Source organism: Salmo salar, chromosome 03, assembly GCF_965601325.2.
Source record: "Salmo salar chromosome 03, fSalSal1, whole genome shotgun sequence".
In the NCBI taxonomy this organism is placed as follows: Eukaryota; Metazoa; Chordata; class Actinopteri; order Salmoniformes; family Salmonidae; genus Salmo; species Salmo salar.
In genome coordinates this window covers 39,434,505-39,445,102 of record NC_138293.1, presented here as the reverse complement: position 1 = coordinate 39,445,102, position 10,598 = coordinate 39,434,505, and positions in this window count along the sequence as shown.

Here is a 10,598-nt window from a genome sequence, read left to right as displayed (position 1 = left end):
CCTCATTCGGAATCTGCTCTGGAGCACACACAGCTGCAGGCTGGAGTAGATCGTTCTAGGCTTCCGGACTTTCTTTGGATTTTCCTTTACCATTCTGACTTCCTTCTCCTCTTTCTCTGAGAAAATGTGTATGATCATTAGCAGGCCTGTCATTAATCTTGGTTAACCCAGAACTAAAATATTGTGTTATTTGGTCTGTTCACGAGAGATAAGCCTATCATTGATTTACACAATGTAGCCTGTGCACTAGGTTTAAAATAAAACCTGGCATAAAGAACCAACACAATGTTTCTGAAAAGTACAGAAATTGCCACATCATAGGCTACTAAAATGGAAAGTATAGGCTAGTCATAAAAGGACAGTTTTGGCTTTGACACTTCTGACTGTTCTGCCCTCTCAACTTCATTTACTGCTGCCTTGCTCTCACGTGTGGATGTGCATAATTGCGCTTAATTGCCTGTTATTGATATATCCACATTTTGGAGCAGACAGTGTAATTTAATGATCAATATGTACCATTCTGACATCTGGATCCTTCTCATCTTTCTGCGAGAAAGAACAAATAGCTTTATGTTCATCTTCTAAAAAGGAGTGTATTGCCCATTAGCTGTCAGGTTTGGATGTGCCTGTGCGTAATTGATGTATACAAACTTGGGAGCAGAAAACGGCGACATTCAGTGATCATGGGCACAGCCACACTGGAATAAACAGGTTCGATTATACAATAGAAATAAATCACGCTACGCACCTGTGTCCGTGGTGAGAGATGACGATCCATAACAATCGTAAGAGTTTGGGAACCCAGAGTTTGGGAACCCAGAGTTTGGGAACCCAAACTCATAAATCTCTGGACTGTAGTGACCGTTATTCCCGTTATTACCATTATAACCATCGCCGGGAAGAAACGAATTGACGTCGAACTCGAGCTGATGCAGTTGGTTAGGGAAGAAATTGCCCCCTGTAGCGGTTGAAATCGGTACGGTTGGAGATTCCTGTGATTCGTGCATGCTGTAGTCAGTGGATTGCATAGCTGTGGCAACAGTCTAAAGTTATGGCACCATATCCCTATGCAAACCTGTGCGAAGAATTGCCTACTAGGATAATAAAAGTCCTCCAGGGAGAATTCTATTCAAAATGTTGTTCTCCAATGTTCAAGTCTCCATTGATTGCCTCCCCTTCATAAATTGATCAGATTGCCCAAAGTTATTGTAATAGTCCGAATTGTAAATAATAAATAAACCGCTCTTCTGTTTTTAGTCCTTACTGTAGCCTATATGTGGTTGAGTGGTGTCATCTTCTGGTATCCAGGACACGGAATGAGTGAAGCTTCAGGTGTCTGCTCCTCTGGATGAGACGGTCTGTGGTATGAATAGTCTGGTGTGACATGAACCGGGAGATGGGTGGGCAAGAAGCCAAAGAAAAATCTCCTCGACGGTGTGACACCTTGTGCACCTTGTCTTCAAAACCCTTATCATTCAGTCTAAATTGACATGTTTTATATTTTATTCATTTTTTGGGGGGGGGAATAGGAATGGACAACGTTAACTTTTTCACGCAAATAATGTTGAAGGCTTCGGATATTTGTAGCGAGCTCTCTGCTCGAACTCACCTTCAGATGGGCGAGAGGTGACGGCGGCATCTGGCGGTCTTCGTGTGATACTGCTACAAGCCGCCAAACACTTCCCCACCCTGTACACACTTGATAATTACCGATGGAGCCAGTGCTCACTCACACAGGTGAGCAAAACAACCATTACAGCTGACTGAGATGACAGAGGGTATATTTACACTGTGTGTGCCCACCACACATTATGTCTTACCACCTACTCGACTGTCAATACACTGAGTGTACAAAACATTTGCAAGAGCTTCCTAATATTGTGTTGCACCCCCTTGCACCCCCAAGAACAGCCTCCATTCGTTGGGTCATGGACTCTATAATGTGTCGAAAGTGTTCCACGGGGATGACTCCAATGCTTCCCACGGTTGTGTCAAGCTGGCTGGATGTCCGTTGGGTGGTGGACCATTCTCGATACACACGGGAAACTGTTGAGCGTGGAAAAACCCAGTGTTGCAGTTCTTGACACACTCAAACCGGTGCGCCTGGCACCTACTACCATACCCTGTTCAAAGGCACTTACATATTTTGTCTTGCCCATTCACCCTTTGAATGGCACACATACACAATCCATGTGTCAAAGCTTAAAAGTCCTTCTTTAACCCGTCTCCTCCCCTTCATCTACACTGATTGAAGTGGATTTAACAAGTGACATCAATAAGGGATCATAGCTTTAACCTGGATTCACCTGGTCAGTCTATGTCATGGAAAAAGCAGGTGTTCTTAATATTGTTTATACTCTGTGTGTAAATCATGATCAACAGCAGCAACAGCAATTGGTGCATAGGCTAGGCTTCATCTCAAAAGTCAAAAGTTGCTTCCTCTTCTTCATCTGCCTTGATCTGAAAACACAGGCTAGGTGAAAGCAACAAGGTGGATGCCCACCAGGAATTGATCATTACCTGTCTAGTCCCAGGTCATTGCCTTCACATCAGTGTTGAGCCACGGGGATGCGTTTAGGACTACTGTACCTGTTAAGGCACGTAGCTGGCCAGTAGATGGCACTGCACTGCTATTTATGCTCAGTCCACTGAGTGTGAAGAAGTGACATTGACAACTGTGTGTGTGCCACAGCTTCTACCAACATCAGGATCTTGGCATGTGGTCGTGCACTCGCCATATTTCCACAGGGTCGCTGGTTCAAACCCAGCTCTGGCTGTTCCCTTAGTCGCTACAGTGTGTTGTTTAGGAAAAGAAACACAAACATGAAGTTCACTGCTACTATATTATCAAAGCAAAGTTGTGTAAGCCAAGCGTATGTTTCAAATCAATCTTTACAGTTACCCAGAAACACCAAGAATCTATTACAGGGCAAATTCCTGGAATAGTTGAGAGGCTGTGGGCGCATCCTTCATCCTTCTGTTCTCTCTTCTGGTCCCAGGTGGCTTTGATAAAGCACTACAATTGTATCCAGAGAATATCCAAATTGAGCTTACTGTATTGCTGAATAACAGATCAGGGACATCTTACCACACACACACGCGCATACATATATACTGAGTGTACAAAACATTAAGTAGACCTTCCTAATATTGAGTCGTCGTCGTCCCCCCCCCCCCCCCCCCCCCACACACACACCTTTGCCCTCAGAACAGCCTCAATTAGTCGGGCCATGAACTCTACAAGGTGTCGAAAGCGTTCCACAGGGATGCTGGCCCATGTTGACTGCAATGCTTCTCACAGTTGTGTCAAGTTGGCTGGATGTCCATAGGGTGGTGGACCATTCTTGATACACACAGGAAACTGTTGAGAGTGAAAAACACAGTAGCGTTGCAGTTCTTGACCCAAACCGGTGTGCCTGGTACCTACTACCATACCCTGTTCAAAGGCACTTCATATTTTATCTTGCCCATTCACCCTCTGAATGGCACACATACACAATCCATGTCTCAATTGTCTCAAGGTTTAAAAATCCTTCTTTAACCCGTCTCCTCCCCTTCATCTACACTGATTGAAGTGGATTTAAGAAATAACATCAATAATGGATCATAGATTTCACCTGAATTCACCTGGTCAGTCTAGATCATGGAAAGAGCAGGTGTTCTTAATATTTTGTACACTCAGTGTGCGTGTGTGTGTGTATATATATATGTATGTATGTATGTATATATATATATATATATATCTCACACACACACACAAGGCAAGATAGTGATGACTATGACACAGTCATTTGGCGGTTTAAGGTGTGGAAAACAGGAAATGTGTCAGCACTGATGCATAAACCCTTTACTCTGGTGTAATACAGTCAGACCTCTCAGAGGATTATGTTATTGATCATTCATTTGCTATTCAATATTTTATCAAATGAGAATGTGAGCTGAGTGTGATGTGAAAGTTTTGTTGTGACCTGCTATGGACAATCCTTACAGTATGTTTACATTTACATTTTAGTCATTTAGCAGACGCTCTTATTCAGAGTGACTTACAGTAGTGAATGCATAGATTTCATACAATTTCATACATTTTTTTTCTGTGCTGGCCCCCTGTGGGAATCGAACCCACAACCCTGGCATTGCAAACACCATGCTCCAACTGAGCTACAGGGAAGGCAGTGTGTTTACAGTATCCCGAGAGTGGAGTATGTTGTGTGCATTACCTCCACTTTGAGGGAATTGTACACAGGCTTACTGTAGATAAAGATTTGACAAATAAACTTATTGCCCTGTGTGTGTGTGTGTGTGTGTGTGTGTGTGTGTGTGTGTGTACCTAGTGCCAGTCATGAGTGCGTGTGTGTGTTCTTATGCTCCTGTCGGTGTGCCAGCCACGTAGGTGTGTTCTTCCTGTGGGAATGACAGGATCAAATAAAGGAGTTATTCTGCTTGTTTGTTCTCACCGTGCAGATTCACTCATCTCTATATCGTAGGAATCTGGTCCATGCTCAGTTATCTGTAAATGAAGGGATTTATAGATCAGATTATGACATTACCTAAGCGGTGCCTTGCTAAGGAGAAGCAGAGTTAGGATGCACAAGTATAGTGAATGAGTGTGTAAGTAATATGAAGACATATCAGATGTTGCTGATGTTTCAGCATTGCCTGTCTCAACTAATGCTTTTTTTCCTACCTCGTCAGATTTTGTAACAGCTTGTTGAAACAGTGTAAAACAAACTTCTTTTCTTTTTTTTACATTTTGTTTCTTGGTTTTCACAACATTCAATAAATCTGTCATGTGAGGTTCAATAATACAATTTGACAAGCACAGCAAATGAAACTAAAGACATACAGCATACGGATACATCACACAGACATATTATACCATACAATAACACCTGCATAGACAGTATATACCAACACACCATTCTAGATGTTACCTCAGATCACACACCATACGCACAACAATAAAAACAAACTTCCTGAACAAAACAATTTGGCGAACTTTAACATAGTATGTGGTTTTTGGGGAGAACACACCACAACATTTTCATTTTCAACATTTTCTTCTGGTCAATTGGTTTCCTCAGTAATGTGTGGTATGTTATCTCGTTTGGATAAGATAACAGGGTGGGGTTTTCTACTTCACTGTATTTCTAAGAGAGCAATAGTCGTATCCCTGTACAGTCAGTTCCTGTGAATAAGTTAGGTAAATAAAAAGGTTACTGTGCTGCATCTGGCAGACTTGTGGTTTGAGGTTTGGACTGTGACACGCAGAGCTATGGCGTCGCACTGAGAATCACTGGTCGCCAGGGGAATAAATCCGTCAACATAATGCGTCTCTGGTGAGGACAGGAGCCAAAGCTCAGCCGTAGTGTTTGAGGAGAATTGTGTGTTTGTGTCGACCTGTGAGGGGGAGAGAGGTGAGAGAGAAAGGGTGAGATGGACAGGGAGGAGTAGGGTTGGGTTTGGCTGGGATGGCTTTGAGGGAGGAACATTGATTTTTGGGAGAAATAGGGAAGGATTAGGGTGTGTTAGGAGGAATGGGTGGGTTTTGGGAGGGAGAGGGAGGAGTAACTGCAGGGTAAGGGAGGGGCGGGGTGAGGTTTTGGATTGCGATTAGTGGAATTCTTTCTCTCTCTCTGTTTTTCTCCCTCTCTCTCTGCATGTTGGAACAGATTCTCTCCTCTCTGCGCTGTTTTCTCTCTGGCCCCTTTTTCTTCATGTTTCAGGGGGCTGTAAACCAAGGGAATAACAAACACACATTTTGAGATTCAAATCACATTTTATTTGTCACACACGCCGAATACAACAGGTGTAGACTTTACTGTGAAATGCTTACTTACGAGCCCTTTCCCAACAATGCAGTTAGAAAGTAAAAAAAATAAAAATATTGCTAAATAAAAAAAGGAAATAGTAACACAAAGTAACAATAACGAGACTATATACAAGAAGTACCAGTACTGATTCAATATGCAGGGGTACGAGGTAGTTGAGGTAAATGTACATGTAGGTAGGGGTAAAAGGTGACTAGGCAATCAGGATAGATAATAAACAGAGTAGCAGCAGCGTATGTGAAGAGTGTGAAAGTGCGTCTGTGTGTGTATGTGTGTGTGTGTGTGTGTGTGTGTGTGTTGGAGTGTCAGTGTAGTATGTGTGGGTAGTGAGTGTGCATAGAGCCAGTGTAAGAGAGTCAGTGCAAAATATAAAAGGCAGTCAATATAAATAGTCTATGTGGCCATTTGATGAACTGTTCACTAGTCTTATGGCTTGGGGGTAGAAGCTGTTCTGGAGCCTTTTGGTCCCAGATCCTCAGCGATATGGACACTAATTAAATCGATGCTCCCGACCCACTCCCCTTCAGCCCTGTCGATGTGAATGGAGGCGTACTTGCCCCTCCTTTTCCTGTATTCCACGATCACCTCCTTTGATTTGCTGACGTTGAGGGAGGGGCTGTTGTCCTGGCAACACACTGCCAGGTCTCTGACCTCCTCCCTATAGGCTGTCAAATCATCGTCGGTGATCAGGCCACCTACCACCGATGTGTCATCAGCAAACTTAATGATGGTGTTGGAGTCGTGCGCAGGGCCAAGTGGTCGTGGGTGAACAGGGAGTACAGGAGGAGGGTCAAGGTGGTGGATGTGTTGTTGCCTACCCTCACCACCTGGGGGCGGCCCACCCGGAAGTCGAGGAGCCAGAGATTCACAAGAACTTTGGGGCGTGTCAGTCATTGCTCAAGTGTGGAGAAGTGTTTACTCAAGGTGGGTCAAGACCAGTTCGTCTAGGGTCACAGTCTAGTACTAGGTTCTGATTTTGTCCTTAGTTGGGTCACAACCTTGGGGTACAACTATGTTGTTGCGAGCTCATCACTGACTCCACTGGCCCACTCGGTAGTATGGGTAAGCATATGTGGTTCTCACACCCTGGAATGAATGTACAGTTGTGCATAAGCTCTAGGCATTCTGCATACTGCATGCCTAAGCTCCATATGATCCATATGACAGACCTTGGACACGTGTGTCTAAGCTCCAAATGACAGGGGGAGGATTAATAGAGGATGTTCCCCGTCTCAGTGGGCAGACACAGCTGCTCTGGGCAGGAGGAGGCACACAGTTCTCCCTATATGGAGGGGCACCAGCTATAGAATTAGGACCAAAGAGAACAGACATTCCAATTCACTGCAATGTTCTACTGTGGCAAACTCAATCCAAACGTTAAGGCAGAGACCATGTATGCGAGGGAGCTCTATCTCTGATTTCACAGGGAAGAACTCAAAGCATAAATGGTTACATGTCCCTGATATAGTGGGAGGTGATAATACAATCATGTTGTTTACGCAACAGTTATCTGATACAAGCAACAGTTCCAGAACACAATGCCCTTGTGTTAGGGTGCAGACATAACACGAGTCTATGAAAGGCATAACGTCACAGTCCATCCAAGAACAATAGCATAACCCTTGAGAAGTTATAACGGCTCACCAAAATTCTGCCACAACAGTTCCATAATACGTGGAAAGGCTATGTTACTTTGCATTTAGAACTATGTTAGTTCAATACATTATCTTTCTGTGGGACCAGGTTAACTTAACTCTACAGTCTTTTCGTTCAAATGGGGACAAGGAGGATTAAGTGTAAAAAAACACATATGCACAAACGCACACACTCCCACATGGTAGGCTGTGTGAGGAATGCAGGTGATATGAACATCATGTGTGACCGTCTGCTTGGGATTAGCTTGTCTTACTAGAGGGGGGTATGTCTGTCCTCCTGTCTGTCCATCCCCCCGTCCGTTCGAGATAGAGATCGTTCTCTACTCATCAGCAAATGTTGCAGACAATAAATATATCAGACACTCACAGTCCAAGTGTGCATAGGATTTATGTGTGTCTGAGTATGTGTTAGTCAACCTGTGAAATCACACCTACCTGGGACTGCCCTGCCCTAGACCTCAGGAATCCTTGGTCTCCATGGTGACCCGTGGAATCCTTGATCGTGGTAGTGACTGGACATTCCAAGGGACTTGTGCGGGAAGGTACAGATTAAAAACCTGAGAGAGAGAGCGAGAGATGTAGACAGGATGTAGGGTGTGGCGGTTGATGGGATAAGCTCTCCATCCGAGTCAGAACATAGCGTAGTGAGGACACACCTCCCTGACCTGACTATGTTAAGAGTGCAGAACCTGTGGGCAAGTTGAGGCAGGTGTGAGGGTCTGACAGTCAACCGACACACATTCACTCATCCCTCTGTCAGAACACACTCACACCCACACACTCACTCCAGGAAGGCACACGTGCACAGTCACAGCCAAAAGGGAGCGTCCAGGTCATTACCTGTAAGAACATGAGGAGGTGACCAGTGTGTGTGTTTGTGTGAACATGTGTTTGTGTGTGTATGAAGAGGAGACCAGCGGAATCAGGTTGACTGTTGCTACCCATTTCATTTAGCCTGCAAAGAGCCTGTCTCTAAGGGGTGTGTCCAGACCACAGGCTTTGTCATGGGATCATTTGAAGTTGAGAGCATCGTCATTAGTAAACTCAATGAAAGTAAGTTACTGTAAGTTCCTTAAAGTGGCACTGCAGTCAAAAACGTACATCCCTGTTTTTCCATTTCTACATTATGAGGTCAAAATAACACTCAGAAATTGTGAAAATGAGGATAATGCTATTTTTATGTAAGAGCTGTTTGAAAATAAATCCTGTAATTTCAGCCTGTTCAGGTGGGATGGAGTTATTGGCCAAGATCATGACATAACAATCTGATCGGATTATTCTGACCAATGACCAGTCATCTTTTATTTGCATATGTATCCTCTTACTTTTAAGGGGTAAGTGGGGTAGGCTCTAGAGTCTAAACGACCCTATCCGCCAATAAGGGTTGTGAATTTAAATATATAAAAATGTGTATCAACACGCCCACATTTCAATAGCAAAAGGAGGCTCAGGGAAATATATTTGGAGTAATTTTAATGAAATAAACACACACAGTGATTTATCAGACATACAGTGGGGCAAAAAAGTATTTAGTCAGCCACCAATTATGCAAGTTCTCCCACTTAAAAAGATGAGAGAGGCCTGTAATTTTCATCATAGGTACACTTCAACTATGACAGACAAAATGAGAAGAAAAAAATCCCGAAAATCACATTGTAGGATTTTTTATGAATTTATTTGCAAAATATGGTGGAAAATAAGTATTTGGTCAATAACAAAAGTTTATCTCAATACTTTGTTATATACCCTTTGTTGGCAATGACACAGGTCAAACGTTTTCTGTAAGTCTTCACAAGGTTTTCACACACTGTTGCTGGTATTTTGGCCCATTCCTCCATGCAGATCTCCTCTAGAGCAGTGATGTTTTGGGGCTGTCGCTGGGCAACATGGACTTTCAACTCCCTCCAAATATTTTCTATGGGATTGAGATCTGGAGACTGGCTAGGCCACTCCAGGATCTTGAAATGCTTCTTATGAAGCCACTCCTTCGTTGCCCGGGCGGTGTGTTTGGGATCATTGTCATGCTGAAAGACCCAGCCACGTTTCATCCTCAATGCCCTTGCTGATGGAAGGAGGTTTTCACTCAAAATCTCACGATACATGGTCCCATTCATTCTTTCCTCTACACGGATCAGTCGTCCTGGTCCCTTTGCAGAAAAATAGCCCCAAAGCATGATATTTCCACCCCCATGCTTCACAGTAGGTATGGTGTTCTTTGGATGCAACTCAGCATTCTTTGTCCTCCAAACACGACGAGTTGAGTTTTTACCAAAAAGTTATATTTTGGTTTCATCTGACCATATGACATTCTCCCAATCCTCTTCTGGATCATCCAAATGCTCTCTAGCAAACTTCAGACGGGCCTGGACATGTACTGGCTTAAGCAGGGGGACACATCTGGCACTGCAGGATTTGAGTCCCTGGCGGCGTAGTGTGTTACTGATGGTAGGCTTTGTTACTTTGGTCCCAGCTCTCTGCAGGTCATTCACTAGGTCCCCCCGTGTGGTTCTGGGATTTTTGCTCACCGTTCTTGTGATCATTTTGACCCCATGGGGTGAGATCTTGCGTGGAGCCCCAGATCAAGGGAGATTATCAGTGGCCTTGTATGTCTTCCATTTCCTAATAATTGCTCCCACAGTTGATTTCTTCAAACCAAGCTGCTTACCTATTGCAGATTCAGTCTTCCCAGCCTGGTGCAGGTCTACAATTTTGCTTCTGGTGTCCTTTGACCGCTCTTTGGTCTTGGCCATAGTGGAGTTTGGAGTGTGACTGTTTGAGGTTGTGGACAGGTGTCTTTTATACTGATAACAAGTTCAAACAGGTGCCATTAATACAGGTAACGAGTGGAGGACAGAGGAGCCTCTTAAAGAAGAAGTTACAGGTCTGTGAGAGCCAGAAATCTTGCTTGTTTGTAGGTGACCAAATACTTATTTTCCACCATAATTTGCAAATAAATTCATTAAAAATCCTACAATGTGATTTTCTGGATTTTGTTTTCTAATTTTGTCTGTCATAGTTGACGTGTACCTATGATGAAAATTACAGGCCTCTCTCATCTTTTTAAGTGGGAGAACTTGCACAATTGGTGGCTGACTAAATACTTTTTTGCCCCACT